Below are 16,186 nucleotides of genomic sequence, written 5' to 3' on the forward strand. Positions count from 1 at the left end.
TCTAGATCCTATTATGTGTAATGGTTCATACTAAAAGAAAATAAACTTTGATAGGTGGTGAATGGAATAGATGTCTTTCCAGGCTGAATTAAACTGTAGCTGTGTAGGACAACACTTGCAAAGAGTGGCTCAGAAATGTAATTCAGGGCACAGAGATGGCTCAGACCAGTAATTACAGAGCCACGTCCATTCATGCCTCCTTGCTGCTGCCTAAACCCACAGCCCAAGCTGGTATGTGGCCTCTCCTTAAGGAGAGGGGAAAAAGAACAAACTTGTGAGCTGTAGGCTAAAGCAAACAGATAAGAAGCTTTGAAAACAGATGGGACTGTTTTGAATCAAATCGTGGAAGGGGGAGTGAAAGGCACTGGGGGCTCCTATGCAAGGGGGATGACTCACTGCTGTTGTCATCGAGGTCTCCTCTTACAGGATTAGTGATTATTACCCAGAAACATAATTTATCAGAATCCAAATTGAAGACAGAACTCTCTAGTCTGAGATCCCTTAGCTAAGGCACAGGGTGCTGCGTGGTGTCAACTCATTCCTCCAGCAAGGGCCTCCTGGCTTTTGCTCCAGGGCTCTGGCAGAGGGACCCTCAGGATGCTGCAAAGGGTCCTGCAGACTGTCAGGGCTGGACACTTGCCAGCTCTGCTCCTCAGAAAATTATAAGCACCAGGAACCCCATGGAATTGCATCAGGGACTTATTTGGCTGGTGCAGAGATGAAGTGAAATTGTTGGAGCTGTGTTTGGAGAGGAGCGTCTCTGATCCTAAAGAGCCTGACGCTATGGGAAACTGCATTTGGAGGATGCTGCCAGCTGAACCTCTGCACTCCTCTGTCAAAATATTTTCCTTCCTTTTCCCCCAGTAATTGTGAGTTCAGATTCCTGGTACCCTGCAAACTGACCCATCCATGGGGTACATCTGGATGTGTGTCGGGGGTACCCTACTGGCATCTCCTCACAATCCCTGGTCCTGCATCAGGCCCCTGCTTTGTTGGAAGTGCAGCACAGCTTTTAGGCTCAGCTTGCCATTGCTTAGTCTTTGCTAGGTTTAAACCTTGGCTTTATGGTGAGCTTTTATTTAAGTATAACAGAGCAGAGCAATGGTTTGGTTAGAAGGGCGCTTCTCGATAGGGGAAAAAATCTGAAAGCACGAGCAGTGGGGCAGACAGTGGCAAGTGAGAAAATAACTTGAAGTCACCCAAAATCACTTGAGTACAGTTATTTTTTCCTTGTCAGGGACTGGTTGTCACTGTCCCAGCCAGCTGGATGTGCTGCTGCAACCTCCTGCTCTGCTGCTGTTGAGCCTGGGTCCGTCCCTGCACTCACACAAATTCCAGCTCGAATGGAGGGGAGCAGCTCATAAATAGAGGGATGCATCTCTGGGCAGGAGGTTTCCAGCCATTCTGGCTCCCCACATTAAATCTTCCTGTGCTGGGAGGAGATAAACATTTGAAGATGCAGGGCCACAGGACTCTGAGAGCCTTCTACAAGCTGCAGCATTTGCATGCCCTTCCCTTGCCTTGATGTTTAGGGCAGGGATTACTGGGTGTAATTTCTTCACTGCCAGTGTGTGTTAGCAGGAATTTTTGAAGCTCCTTCCTGGCTGGTAGGTGACAATTGATGGAAAGTGGGACTTGATGAGACATAAGAAGAGCTCTGAACATCTTGAGCACAGCAGCTGCCCTTGTGTGCCCCCCAAATGTGGGATTTGCCATGGGGTTACTGCCCCAAGGAGGGGTCTCCTCTAACTCTTTGTGCTGGGTGCACGGAGGATGTTTGTCTTCTTCCATGTTTTGTGGGGCCTTCTCGGAAATGGCACAGCCACCTGCCCTGGGAAGGACAATCCCAGCCCTCTGACTTCTGAGCTTTCCTGTCTTTTGTGAAACAAAAACCTGTCCTCTTACTGGGGTTCCAGCATGTCCCTGTGGGCTCTGTGCTGTGCAGGCAGGACTGTGACCAGCTGAGGTCTGCCACGCTGGGATGAGTTGGGAGCAGCTGGGAGATGGCATCTTCCAAGAGTGTTGAGTGAGTCTGCACAGGCATAAGTGCTGTAGATTGCTGCCTTCTCCCCAGCTGATGCAGGATGCTCATCCTGAGCAGAGGCAACTTCAGTACTTCCCCCCACTTTTTTTTTTTTTTTTAAACACCCCTATCCTCCAAAACCAAATCACCAAATCCCAGCTCTAGCTCTGGATGTGTCATGTAACAGAAGAAAAGGAAGAGTTGCTTTGTTAACTTCCCCATTGCTGCACACGTGCCTGTTTGGGCAACATCACCTGGGGAATATAACAGTGCACAACACACACAGCAGAGTCACAGCTCCACAGGACCTGAGGTGATATGGCAAGGACTCCAAACTGTGCTGTGTATCAAAGCAGCCTCTTTAGAAACTGTGCTCAGCAACTCGAACCAAGCCCCTTGTTGCCTTGCAGGGTGCTGCAGATTAGTGCTGGTGCAAGACTGGGCTCTTAACCACAATCTCAAGCATTTAATTAAAATCGCATGGAACAAAAAGGGAGAATTAGTTAAAAATAACAACTCTCAGAAGCCCAGCTTGTCTTTTTATTAGACTTGTCCTCACTTTCTCTGCTGCTCTGATAAGAAGGATGTTCTCCCTCTGGGATAGAGTGAATAAACTGGGATGAAACTCATTTGTTGGGGCATTATGTGTTAATTTTGAACACTAATCCTGTCCCCATACACTGTTTCTTTTTTCCTCTGGTTTTAGATAGTAGAATACAGTTCTGTTCCAAGGAGAGGATGGGCAGCTTTTGTCATGTTACAGAAGGGAGAAGGTTGTGTTGTCCCCCTTGTCCCCAGGGCTGGGGGAGGGTTTGCCTAGCCCTGTGCAGCAGGTAATTTTTGGGAAGGTGGGAGGTTTCCCAAAAGCCCATCCAATGTAAAACTTAATATTCACTGCAGTTGATGCCCTGAGCCTCAGCTGCTGTATTGGAGCCTTTCACAGGTGTGAGTCCCCAGACAGCAAGGTGAAGGGGCTGATTCTGTGCACTGGACAGGAAAGCACCAGAGTCACTGCCAGGTAATGTTTTTAGTGTGTGTAGAGGAAAGAAAATATATATTTTCTATAAAGTTCTCCTTTTATAATAAACTGAAATAATCTTTGAGCCTCTGGGCTGGTTTCCTTTTTCTACCTGGATTTCTGATGGAAGACATTCTTTTTTTAAGTGGTCTCTTTAATCTGATGGGAAGTTTGCCATTCAAATGGGGGAAGATGTGGACTCCTCCTTTAATCTTTTTTGATTAAGTGATTTTATTTTTTTCCTATTCTTTTTAGTCCTTTCTCTGGCTCAGCAGTTATTCCTGGCTGCCCCTGCATCCTGCTTACTTAGCTATGCTCATTCTTTCAAGATCAATATGTGCTGCTAAATTACTGGAGCTAGAGAATAAAATAAAAATTTAAAAAAATCCAATTTAATGTTTTGGCATGTAAGTATTGCTTATAAAGTCCTAGGATGGTCTTTAATACAAGCCATCTTGCTTTCTCATTTCTAGTGTATACATAAGTGTCTGAGAGTGAAAATTCCTGTTCAAGGAGAGGAATAATAACGTTCAGCAATACTGGAAAAGGCCTAATTTTTCATTCTGTCCAAGTTTCTAAGCTACTGCAGGTGTCTTGAGCAGTGACTTCATGTGCTGCCCTGCAAATTCTTTCCCACAGTGTTATTCCTCTGGGCTCACTTTCTAGTAACAAAGGGGTGACCTCTGTCCTGTCATCTTGCTGTGATTTCAGGTGGATTAAGGGACAGACTGGAAAAAATGTGTATGAAACAAATTCCAGCTTGCCAACATGCTCTTAAAATATACAAAGCAAGAAAACATTAATTACACAGTGGTTGTGGAAAGTACTGATACCTCCTAGGGCAATTCTTGGATACAGTGTATTTCACTCTTTGAAGGCAAGGAGACATTTGGGATCTAACTTGGGTCTGAGTGTGGAATTGGGACCGTGGTGGCCTTGGAGAGCTGAGAGCAGCTTATAAAATGAGGAAAATTGTCCTCTTCTTAAAAATCAATGTTCTTCTTTTTGAAGTGTATTTTAAATTGTTCTTTTCTAGTCTCACAGCAATTTTGTTCTAACACAGATCAATTTGTGAAGACTTTCATCTATAATAAAACTGAATTTGGTTGGTTAAAACACGGAGCAGAACTGACTGAAGGGCAGTCCCCGCTCAGATGAGCTGGGGTCATCCATGGGGCTGTGCTGGGTTCAAGCCCCTCCAGAACCATCTGTTGGCACTGGAGGGACTGATCCAGCATAGAAAGGCTCCAGTGAGCTTTGGATCAGATTGCTGGTCCCTCACATAAATAACATGCCATCAGAAAAGGGTCCATTGGGAATATTTGATCTGTTTAACTATTGATCTAAGCAAATCAGTCCCAGTGGAGGTTATTAAAGGCTGGTGAGAACTTATACTATCTACCTTAAATCCCTGTTCCCATGGTATTTCCTAATAGGATAACACATCGTTTCCATACAAAGGCAATTACACCATGGTAGGAATTTACCATAAGAATACTTAAAGTGCAGAGTAGATCTCTCAGCAATGGGCTGAGATCTCACTGTTTCTGGTATGAAGGAGTTCAGCAGGTGAGGTCATGGGTATTCCCATTGGAGAGGGGAACTTCCCTGGGAAAAGGGGGATGTGTTGGTGGTAGGTGGTGCTGCTGGTTCATTGATTTATATTTGTCTGTTATAAGCAAGAAAACAAAAATATGGCCTGGGTTTTTTTTATGAATTGTTGGTTTTTTTCCCCTCAGTAGGTAGCTGAATAACTCCCTGCTTCTATCTCCTGGGGTCATGGAGACAAATATAAGAGATTCTGCTAAAAAGCCTGCATTGTTCACTAAATATTGGCACTTGTGTGGAGAAAACCATCAAAAGTAGGGTTGATTATTGGAGCTGCTGATTAGATTTCGAGCAGTCGGGGCATGGGGAGCAAGGTATGTGCCTCTGTTTGAGAGTATCTGATCCACACCACGTGCACAGAATAGGGTTAATACGGTTTTTTACTCCTCCCTCATTACACTGTCCCTTCTGAAATCCCACTGTGCCGTTCATATGTTTATCCTGGAGCCCTCCAAGGCTGAGGCTCTCTGCTGTGGAGGTTTGGGGTGTTGGAGTGGAGCTGTGTGCCGGCTGCCCTCTAGTGAGCCACTGCCCAGGATAAATCCCTGTGGGAGCAGAGATCATCGCTCTCCATCCATGGCCTCCTGAAGTTTTTGATCAGCATAATCCTTTTAATCTCAACCTGATGATGCTTTGCCTTCCTGCACTGACCAATTAATGTGTGTTAAGTGAAATTTTGCTTTCCTGAAGAGTCTTGCTGCTGCAGGAGGTGGGAACTATTGGGATCTGGTATCCATATAATAAAATTCAGTAAAATTGTAGGGTGGCTTTTAACAGCTGCAGGAGTCAATCAGTGGGCTTGGGGCAGTGTGTGCCCTGTGTGCTGCTGTGCCTGGTGGTGACAGCCCTCCCTGGGGCTGTGCCCTGTGTTCCAGTCACGCTGCCCTATGGGACAGGCTTATGGGCACCACAGTGTGCTGGCATCCCTCTGTGCCAACCACACTATGCAAGCACTGGGAAAGGTTTTTCTGTTTCCATAGGGCTGAAGTACTTCAGGATGGGCTTTTTTATGCTATATTTCTCTTGCTGTGTATTATGGTAATCATGGTGTGCACATGTGTGGGGAGGGTCGAAACTGGTGCAAGTCCTGCCAGCTGCCATCATCATTGGGATCACTAGGATTCAAAATACAGCTTTTGAGATGAGGTTGGCAACCCTGAAATCCCTGGGGGCCAGGGGCTGCCCAAACAGTGTGGGCACCTTCTCCAGGCTTGAGTTTTCTATGTGAGGGTCCCCCAAACTGTAAGCAATGCATGCTGCAGCTACCGGGGAGAAAAGCCAGGGAGAGCAGGAGATTTTGGCAGCGTTGGGTGGTTTTAGTGCTGGAGCTGCCCTCTCTAAGAGCAGGTGTGTGGATGCAGGAGGGGAGTCGAAGCAGAATTCACCCAGGAGGTGAGTTGGATGGATTCCCTGCATGAGAGCAGGCTTGAAACAGTCGCTGGTGCCCTGGGCCATGGAAAGACCGGTCCTGCAGCAGTGAAGTGCTGCTGCATTTTGGTGATACCCAGGGGCTGGAGGGGAGAGATTGGGTAAACAGGGTTGGAAGAGCTTAGTCAGGATGTGTTTGTTTAAGGGATCTGCTCCAGCCTGACTCCTGTAATTAGGTAACATATATATATTTCTGTTCCTTGGAAACACTTCATTCATTAGGTTAATGGAGGAAAGGATTATGCAGGGGTGAACATAAAAGATACTAAGCAAGGTGGGGTTTGCATCTGGAATGAATCAAGGCATGCAGTAGGCAGCTGCTGGACAGGGGGGCACAAAAGTGTCATGACAGAGCTGTGCTGCAGTTCAGTCTGCACTAGGCTGAGTACTTGGTGTCATCTGTAGACCATGTCTGCTATTAGCAGACAGGGACAGGGAGGTTGTTCTGCATGATGGTAGGTAAAAATCTGGAAAAGTGTCCTCATTTAGCATGTGTGAGATTTTTGTAAGGGGAAAATAGATATTCTGCCTTGTAGTGTCTCATGAAGATGCTGCATAAAAGAGTGAAATAATGATAAGAATGAAAGGTGTATAAAACTGAGGATAAAAAAGGCTGGACAACTGCTGGTGTGAATTGACCAGGCTTCTCCCAGCAAAGTAGACCAATAACATGCCAGAGGTGCACTCATGGTGGTGCTTTAAGATGTTTTACATCCCGAATATCATAATCTCAAAGTGGAGCATTCTGGATGCTGTAGGCAAGGCAGCAGCTCCTCTGGGGGTGCTGATCTCACAGGTACCCTCTAGGGTGAATCTCTCCCCAAACATCTACAGGTCTCTACTAGAAGGCTGAAATGCAGCAAAGCACAGATGCTCACAGTGCTGCAATGATGAAGAAAGAGGCATCCAAGAACTTGATTTCCCCCTAGACAGTCATGTTATTGGGAGGAATGAGGAAAAGTGACCTGAAGTCCTGAGCTCCTTGGGCTGACCTGAAGAACTCAAGTGAGACCTGTTTCTGATGGTGTGGAGGGGGAGTCCTGCAGCCACAGGTGGGCCAGTGGCTCCTGTGCTTGGGTGTACCCACAACAGCCAGGCTGGCTCAGTTTGGAATCAGCCTTTCCCTTGACACTATGCTGGCTCAGAGCTGCAGCAGCCACTTGCTGTGTGTTTTGGTGCATTTGTATGGTCCTGTAGGCAACTGAACAGCTACTGAACAGTGGGAATTGAGATATTTAAGGTATAAGAACAGGTTGTACTTCTAGATCAGATGCACCTTTACTGGAGCGTTGATGGATCCTCTCCTTTCCTTCCATGGGAGATGTGGGCTGGTTGTTTGTAAAGTGATGCTGGTTGTCTTGATTCCTTGCAGCCTGTGAGATAGGTGAGGCTGGAGAGGAGAGAAGTGGAAACAAGACTCCCCATTCCTGACTGAACAGTAAAACTAGGGCTGCAGAGGAGGAGGTGCATATATGTGAAAAAAAAAATCTTGGAGGAGGAGGAAGAGTTTGTTTTGCTACAGCTTCGGCGTTGAAGTTCTAACTCCTGTTTTGTTCTTATTTTGGTCATCAAATATCCTCTTTGAAAGTGGTTAAGTGAAAGTCTTAAATCCTATGAAACCACTTTCTTTTTTTTTTTTTTTCCCCTTTCCAAGCTGGGGCAGGAGCAAACACATGACTTAAACACCTCCTGTGCCGAGCTGGCCTTCAGCAGAGGCAACAACAGGCTGAACCAGTTTGCTCTTTGCTTTCGTCTCCTGACAGGCGCTCTCTTGTCCCGGGCGCCCTGGGAGGTGCTTGGCCTCTTCTCCTGGTGCTGCAGGAATTCCCCTGCCTCCAGCCACCAGCTCGGGTGCCCTGGTGTGTGGCCAGCAGCCTTTGACCAGCAGCAGCCCCACGGAGGAGGCTGTGCAGAAGACCCAAGCCAAGGTTGGGGGGCTGAGCGGAGTGTCCAGATACAGAGTCAAGGAGAGTTTTATGGCGTGGGGCAGAGGGTGAGGTGTGGGAGCAGCTTTCACTTCCAGAAGGTGCCTGTTTCCTGAGTCTCAGGTGAGAGTTGACAAGTTGAGTTGCTTGAGCCTGGGAGACTGTTACTGTGTTATGAGGTGGGGGGGCTGTTGGGTGGAAAATCCTGGGAGCTCCGATCAGAAGTGACTGAGTGTGAAGGGTATTCAAAGGCTTCTCCCAAGTTTACTTTGCATGGCTGTTGCTCATGGCAGACCTACTCCTGGTGTGGTTCCTTATGCTGGGCTGGCTTGTGGGTCAGGCATTCATTTGGACACTATGTCTACTGTGGGTGTTGAGGGGATGGAGGCTTACCTGTGTGGGAATGCTGCCCTGGCTTGGGCCAGGTGCTGGAGCCTGTACCAGAACCTCACAGCCTGAACACTGCAGCTGCAGCAGCCAGCACTGCTGAGCACAGAGCCCCACCAGCTGCTCCACAGGCAGAAGAGCAGGAATTTGGGTAGAATTGGCAGAGAGTTTTGCTCCATTGCCTGCCAGGTCTGCCCTTCAGCAATAGCTCCGTACTCAGACAAAGGAGCTGCAGATGGGACAGCTCAGCCTCAGCTGAGCACTGGGAGGGCTCTGCCTCTCCAGTTCTGGGCACCCACTGAACCCCCTGGGGGGGGGACAGTCACCTTTGGGGGCTGTACTGAGCTCCCTGGTGCTTTGGCTGCTGTTTGAGATCTGCCTGAAACCAACAGACATGAGGAGTTGGAAGCTGCCTGACAAATGTCTGAGGCTTTCACAAGTACTTGTGTACGAGTCCCTTCTATTTAAATCTAAAGATGTGGAAGTGCTGGCTGCTTTTCTCCTTCCACTTTATTGTAGTGCAAAAACTTGCAGCAACCCTTGGAATATTTAGAAAAGAAATTGCTGATCTAAACGTGCTCTGGCATAAGGCACAAACAGCTGGAAAATGTGCCATCTCCAGCAGTATTTTAAGGATGTGTGTAGCATCATCAAGGGCTATTCACTAGAGCTGGCAGTGTGAGCCTGTGCTGTGTGACAGAAAATAAATGATCTGTCCCCACCTTTCAGTAGGTTATATCCAAAATCTGCAGTGAGCAGGTGACAGATCCCTTTCTCTGGTGACAGACGTTCTGCCCATCAGCTCAGCTGCACCTCGGAAGGGAGATGTGAGTAAATCCCTGCAATGGAAGCTGGCAGCAAACATATTGAGGAACAGATGGTGCTGTGCTACAATTTTACCTGCTGTAAGGCCAATGCCTCATTCAGCAACACAGAAACAGGAACTGTATTCCAGTGGCTGTTGTGTTCTTGTGAGCAGGGGTGGGGAGTTATTTGATTTAACAGTCAGCAGGAGAAAGGGGAAGAGGGAAAGGATGTTATATATTATTTATTTTATTTTTAACTCCCTGAGGATTTGGAAAGGCAGCATCCCCTAGATTTGTTTTTTGAATCCCTGAATTTATTTTCCCCTTGCCATTTCTGTGTGAATCCTAGCAATGAGTTAGTTGTGTGCTGAAGGAGCTTGCTGTCTCTGTGTAGAAGGGACAGGTGTCCCCATGTCCTGCCAAGGCCACTTAGTGCATGAGGAGGGTGGGAAGGACAGGGCTGTGTAGGGGAAGGACAGCTCCTTGTTCTGTGCCCCTAATGAGCAATGTTATTCTCTCTGCAGACAGCCTGTGGGACACTGGAGCCCCTCTCAGCCTTCAGCTGTGCTTTCTTTGCCCCTCCAAGACCCTAATCCTGGAGTTTTTCCCACCCTGTAGTTACTACTTGTCTCTGATAGCTCCTCCAATCCTTTTTCTCCCCTGTGGCACAAAATATCCTTGTTTGCCTCCCTGAGGGATGGAATGTATGTTAGGATGTAGGGGCAAGAGGCACACTGCAACCTCAGCTTTGGTGGATGCTGAAGATGGGGCAGGACCTGGTGAGTGACTTGATATCCTGCAGTTCCCAGTATCCCATACTGAGAGGACCAGGTGCATGTAAGGACAAGGAAGTCTGTCCCCTCAGTTCCTTGTGTGGCTTTTCAAGGACTTGAGGAACAGGTATGTGGGGCTGGAGGTAACGAAGTGGGTGTAGCAAGGTCCATTCAGCAGGAGCTGTAAGTTCTTCCTCTTGTAGAACTGGAGGAAGAGGACCAGGTGCTTTGGTTTCCCTGGGCTTGATGTCCCCTGTCCCCTTCCTTTGTAACCATGTGTGCAGGATGGGATCAGGGTTCCTGGGAAGCATCCTCCAGGAACAGCTGGGCAGGACTGATCAAACAGGCAAGCAAAGGGCTTTTTTGTGCCACAGTTTTGCCCAATAATGTGAATGAGAGTAGCAGATTTTTTTTTTTTTTGAATGTCAGTTTGATGCTCTGACCTCAAATAAGGCCTAGTATGAGCACTCCAGCTCTGTTTCCAAGCATCCCCTTCCTGCTCCAAATGGCTTCCTTTCTCTGGCTAAGCTCTCATGTCCTCTCCAAGGAGGAAGGGAAAAATGCATTATAATTCTGCAGTCCTGGCAAATGAGGAATCACACCCATGAAAACAAATACCCGTTAATTAGGACCATGAAATGCTGATTGAATCACAGCTCCAATAATGGCAAGGGCAGTTTTCAAGCCTGCTTTACATTCTAAGGAGGGTGAGGAGGGAGAAGCAATGGGAATTTTTCTTTAGGAAGCAATTTCAGCCCCTCTTATCCATCCATTTAAAGACTTCTTTGCCAACAGGTACAACTCAGTTCCTACACTGTTTCCACTTGAAGTAGGAGGGGAAGACTGAAGTTATTGCCTGGGATAATTGTTAACAAATGCTGACTTCTCATTTGTGCTCATTATAGCAGGAATAACTTTTTAAAGTATATGAATGGTCTCAGATTGACCTCCATTGGGGAGTTTATGCTGTTGCAGGATAGCCAGAAGAGAGATTAGGAGACTGTGGGGAGCCTGGCTGGGTAAAACCCCATTTGCAGCATGTCTGTTGTGCTTCCCTCTCTGCCAGTGTGACGAGGGAAGAGTTTAAAGGAGTTAAAAACCAGAACAAAACATTGGATCCAAACTATATTGAGTTTTTAACAGTCTGTTTTATCAGTAACTCCTTAGTAAAGTTCACTCTTCTGCTTTGCCATCACCTCTGTCTTGCTCTCCCCAGACAACTACAAATGAGTGACTCTGAGTCATGGGCTGGGGTGACCCCCTCCCTGCACCCACGTCCTTGCCCTCTGCAAATACCAGGATAAGGGGCTGCACAGCTTTTACCTGCTGGATCTGGCCATGCACACCAGCTGTGGGGACAGATGTGCTGGCAAGAGGGGAGCTGGGCCCTCGTGCTGTGCCCCATGTGTGTCTGGGGGGGCTGTGAGAAAGGGGTGAGATGTGGGTAAACCTCACCTGGCAGGGACAGGGCTCTGTGCCCCACACCTGCACCCTGCTTCCTGAAGGGGTGAGGTCCTGCTGACCTGAACTGATTCAGCAGAGGCCACACCACCGTGTCCATCCCAGCCGTCCCCTCCGCCTTTCCCTCCCGCTTCCTGTCTCATTGTTTGCGTTTCTGACACTTCCCAACATCACTGCTCCCACCCTGCTGGCATCAGGCCTTTCTCTTGGTGCTCTTATTAAAAAGAGAGGGAAAACTGGACCAAGGCTCCTTGCTTTTGGAGGAGCTCTGCTCAGCTTCAATGTGCAAAATACGTGTTGTCTTAACTCGACCCGTCTTTCCTCGTGAGAGGAACTTTGAATTTCTGTGGGGTATCAGTGCGGATTTCTTGTCCAAAGAAATCTGCTGAAAGCTTCAGGGCAAATACAAGGCTGGCAACTGGGGGGGGGATTATGGGACTGACCTGTGGGATGGCTCCAGAAGGCACCTTGTGAACCACAGAGCAGAGTTACAGCTCAAGTTTTTGGTGCAGATCTTGTGGGCCACATCTACATGGGTGATTGAACACCTGTACATGTCCCTGCATTCCTGGGGCTGAGTAGGGAAAAAAAATTATTTCAATAAATATATATATATATTTAATATAATTTTGGATGGCTTGAGTAGCTAATGATTGCAGAATGCCTGCAATTTGGGGGCCAAGGAGAGCAGAACTGAGCAGTGGCAGGAGGAGCTGTGGGAGGTGGTGGTGAAGAGTCCCTGCTGGGGTCGGTGTGTTGGTGGGGCAGCGTGTGGAGCTCCCGTGGCATTCCCGGCCTCACTGAGAGCCTATTGAGGGCAGCTGGAGGCTTTCCATCGATTTCAATGGGCTTTGGATCAAGCCCATAGCGTGCTGCTTGTTTGTTTTGGAGGCCTTCTGAGCATGAAAGCATCCTTTCAACAGCTCCTCTTTCTCCTTCTCCTTCGGTTCAGCTGTTCCTTCCCACCCCATGGCTGTGATGTGACCCCTCTTTGGGAAAATGCCATGAGCTGCTCAGCTTGTTTCCTTCTGCACAGCCAAACACCCGGAACCCAGGCTCACCTTCAAGAGATGCTTTACACCAGAGCTCATCTGGTCTAACAACAAAACATACCGACCTGCCTCCTTTCATCAAATTCTAGATGGTTATTGCCCATTTATTTGTCCAGAGCTGGCAAATGAGCACTGCACAGGTACTTTGTTAGTATAATGAGGCACTAATTGCTGTAGCAACATATGATACATTGTGAAATGATGTTTTGCTTCCTAGCTTGAGAAGTGCAGTTGCAGCTGACCTGTGTTCTCAGAAAACATCACTCTGTCACACCAAGAGTGCTGGCTATTTATTATATAGATTTACAGTGCCACTTTCTTTTTGCCTCTTCTATTTACCAGTGCTGTCTCTTTCCTCTGGTTTGTGGTTCTCCCGTGGCAAAAAGTGTCTGGGAAAATGCATTGCTCTGCCTCAGAAGGCTTTGAACTGAGCTCACCTATAGCAGGTGCAATAAGATTTGTTGACTTCAGGGTGTGCAGGATTAAGTCCCAGATTAAAATTTACACAGGACCATTCTCTTGAAAGTACCAAGAGAAGAAGGGAGAAAAAGCACAAAGGCATCCAAGATGATGTCTTGGTTTTGTGTATGATGGGATTCAGTGATCTAAACTCTGTCGTCTAAGCACGCAGGGTAGGGCAAGTCCTTCTCTGGGTGTACACCTTTCTGAGGCTGGGCATGACCCCTAAAGTCTCATCAAAGGCAGAGCATTGCTCTGAGTCATGATTTTTCTGGAGGCTACAGCATCCTGGGTTACTCATCCTGAGAGAATGAATGCACTGAGGATATAATTACAAGAGTTAGACATCACTTATTCTCACTCTTTAAAAGATTCTTGTCAGGAGACTGATAGGTTTGGGTTATTTTTGTCTTCATATATATGTGTCCTCATATATATCATGTGAAATGCTGAAACTTTACTATCTCATTTATGCTTCCTCTTACAGTGTTGGAGATCTCTGCCCAGTATTTAGGTTATGTAGTAATTCTACCCCATTTGCCACAGATTAATGAGGCTACAAAATAATCATAAAGCCGGGGCAGCCCTGGATTTTCACGCTCCTCACGTACTTCTATCTACTGTGAAATACTTCATCCAGAAGTAATTACCTGGCTTCTTCAGGCTCCCTTTAATACTCCTTGACGACTCAAAATGAAGGAGACGCTGCCCCATTTTTGTCTGGGACATCAGCAGGGCGATGCCGACATCCATCGTGGTGCCTGAGGGGAGCTGAGCAGGTTTGGTGCCTGTTGGGGAGCACAGTGTCCATCCAAGTGACCAGACAGCAGAGCCAGGGGAGAAACCCTCCTGCTGCCAGGGAAGTGTGGGACAAACCGGTGGGGCTGGATGTGTCACCGTGCCTGTAACTCCAACCCTTTGGTCCTCCAGGCTTTGAACCTGCCACTCCTCTGATAAGACCCCAAAGCATTTCATGGCTCCAGTGAGACGATGGGCAGGAGGAGTGTCAAACCACAGAGAGGGATGTGGTGTTGCTTTGACCTGCTGGGAAGCTGCTGCAGCAGGTCTGGGTGGGAGGCAGGGGGGACTGTGCTGACCCACCTGAATATTTGGGCATGGGAGGTGGAAATTTTGTCAGAGTGGTATGGCAGTGCACAGAAGCTATTTCAATTTTGCCTCCAAAATTAGGATGGTAAAAGTATTTAGTGTACTTTTTTACTCCTCTGCCAGTTTGGGGGAGGTAGAGGTACAAGACTGTAGGGGGAAAATGTGGGTTTGTCCACTTCTGTAGTTTTGGGGTGTGTCCCTTTGCTCTGCAGGGTCTCAGTCCCTCTTTGGAGGATCCTTGTCCCCTCTCAGGCTTGGGGACCATCTCTGAGGGCTGGTTATTGGGGTAGGAGGCACAGCACAGCCTGAATGGGCATGAGAGTGACCTGCTGTAGGGCTGGGCACTATTTCAGAAGCAGTGAGGTGAAGTCATCAACTTGGAGACAAATCGCTTTTCCTGCTGCAGCTTCCAAAGGCAGCCACAGCCCCTCTTCCCTGTGCCATCACTTCCCTTGGATCCTTCCCTGACATATGGCCCTGAGGTGGGGGTTGGGGTGTGCCTTTCTCTCGCAGGGGGCTGGTGGGGGTGAATCATTTCCTCGGAGCAGAGAGGCTGTGGGCAAAGCCCTCTCCAGGAAGGCCCCAGCAGTGCCACTCTCTCTGCAGCTCTGAGGATGCCCCATGTTTCCACCCTGTGCTGTTTGATCTCTTATTTCCTCCAGATGTGAGTTGGGAGTAGCACCAAGTGCAGGATGATTTCCCACATCACGGGTGGTTACTCCCCCTCCCAATGAAGTTTTCTTTGAGAAGGAAACCCTTCCCATGAAGCAGAGAATAAGAGGGTGGTTTTCCAGGCTCCTGACCTGTCTTAGAGCAGGGATGGCAGTGCCACATCCTGACCTGAGGTGGGTCTCTGTGCCTGGAGAGTTGCAGACAGCAGTGCTAGTGACTGGGTGGAAGTCAGCCTTCCTCTTGGTCCCCAGCCTGCTCCACTGGCCATCACCCATGATGCTGAGAAAGGGCATAAAGGTGTAGCTTGAAAGCATTCACAGACTGTATGTGATACAAATCCTCTTTCAGCTGGACATCAATTATTTTCTCACCTTTTTTCATCCTCCTTTCCCCACAAGTCTGGGGTGGTGTTTCCCCTTGTTACATATCTTCCCGGTGCAAACTGACCTTATGAGGCTGTAAACTTCCACCACCTTAGAAATATGTGTATATAAAAATCTAAATACAATTTGTACATAGGTGTGTGTTAATAGTCACCTGCAGTAGAAGTCGTGCTCCCTGCTGCCAAATGGCACGTAGGCTCCTTGAGCATCCTCACCTCATTACATGTGTTTGGGCACGTGAGGTTTCACTGAAACCAGTGGAGCTGTGCCAAATTATACCCCTGCTGCACTGGCCATGGGGTACTGGAGGAACTAGATTTGTGTTACAGAAACTGGGTGACGTGTTCTGATGGTGATAACACGGTAGTGAAAGATGATAAACCCGGACTCGTGAAACTGGAGCATCTGCTACTTGTTTTGAACCTGACCTGATTTTGTAGTTCTAGGGATGGCAGGTATGAAATTTGCTGTTTGAGGAATCAGACAGCAGCTGCTTAATCATTTATAAAGTTAAAAGACAGTGGCACTTCATTTCTGATGTGAAGTACTAATTAGTTTACCATGGGATCCAGGCTGCAAGAAATTCGTGTTTCTGGCACAGCGGCTGTTCGTCTTTAAAAATGTGTTTATCTGTCACAATGTTATGTTTATATCATTAATGTAGAGCAATACAGTACAGCCCAGGCTCTCTGAGAGGAGGGAAAACATCAGCATCTCATTTACAAGTATGTAAGGCTGTTGTTAAATAAACCTGTTAGGGCCTGTGCCTCACCCAGAGAGGAGGCACTAAAGCCTCCCTCTGCAACCATGGATCACTTCAGGTGTAGTTGTGGCTTTCAGCTTCATCAGTCAGGTGCAGCTCAGTGGACAAAAGCTGGGAATCAAAATTCCTGGTATAGCACCTGGGGAGGCATCCAAATACCTACATTAGATGCTGTTGTTAGCATTAAAGGAGAGTGGCATGGCCCTTTCATGCAGATTGAATTTTGATCCTAAATTAAAGTTTGATAATGTGAATGACAGTAAATAAATCTTTGTGGAAGTGCAGATTTATTTCTGAGAGGTCTCAAATTTGTGCTAATAC

This window comes from Manacus candei, unplaced genomic scaffold (assembly GCF_025592945.1).
Source record: "Manacus candei isolate 608988 ecotype Guabito, Panama unplaced genomic scaffold, ASM2559294v1 h1tg000025l, whole genome shotgun sequence".
Classification (NCBI taxonomy): Eukaryota; Metazoa; Chordata; class Aves; order Passeriformes; family Pipridae; genus Manacus; species Manacus candei.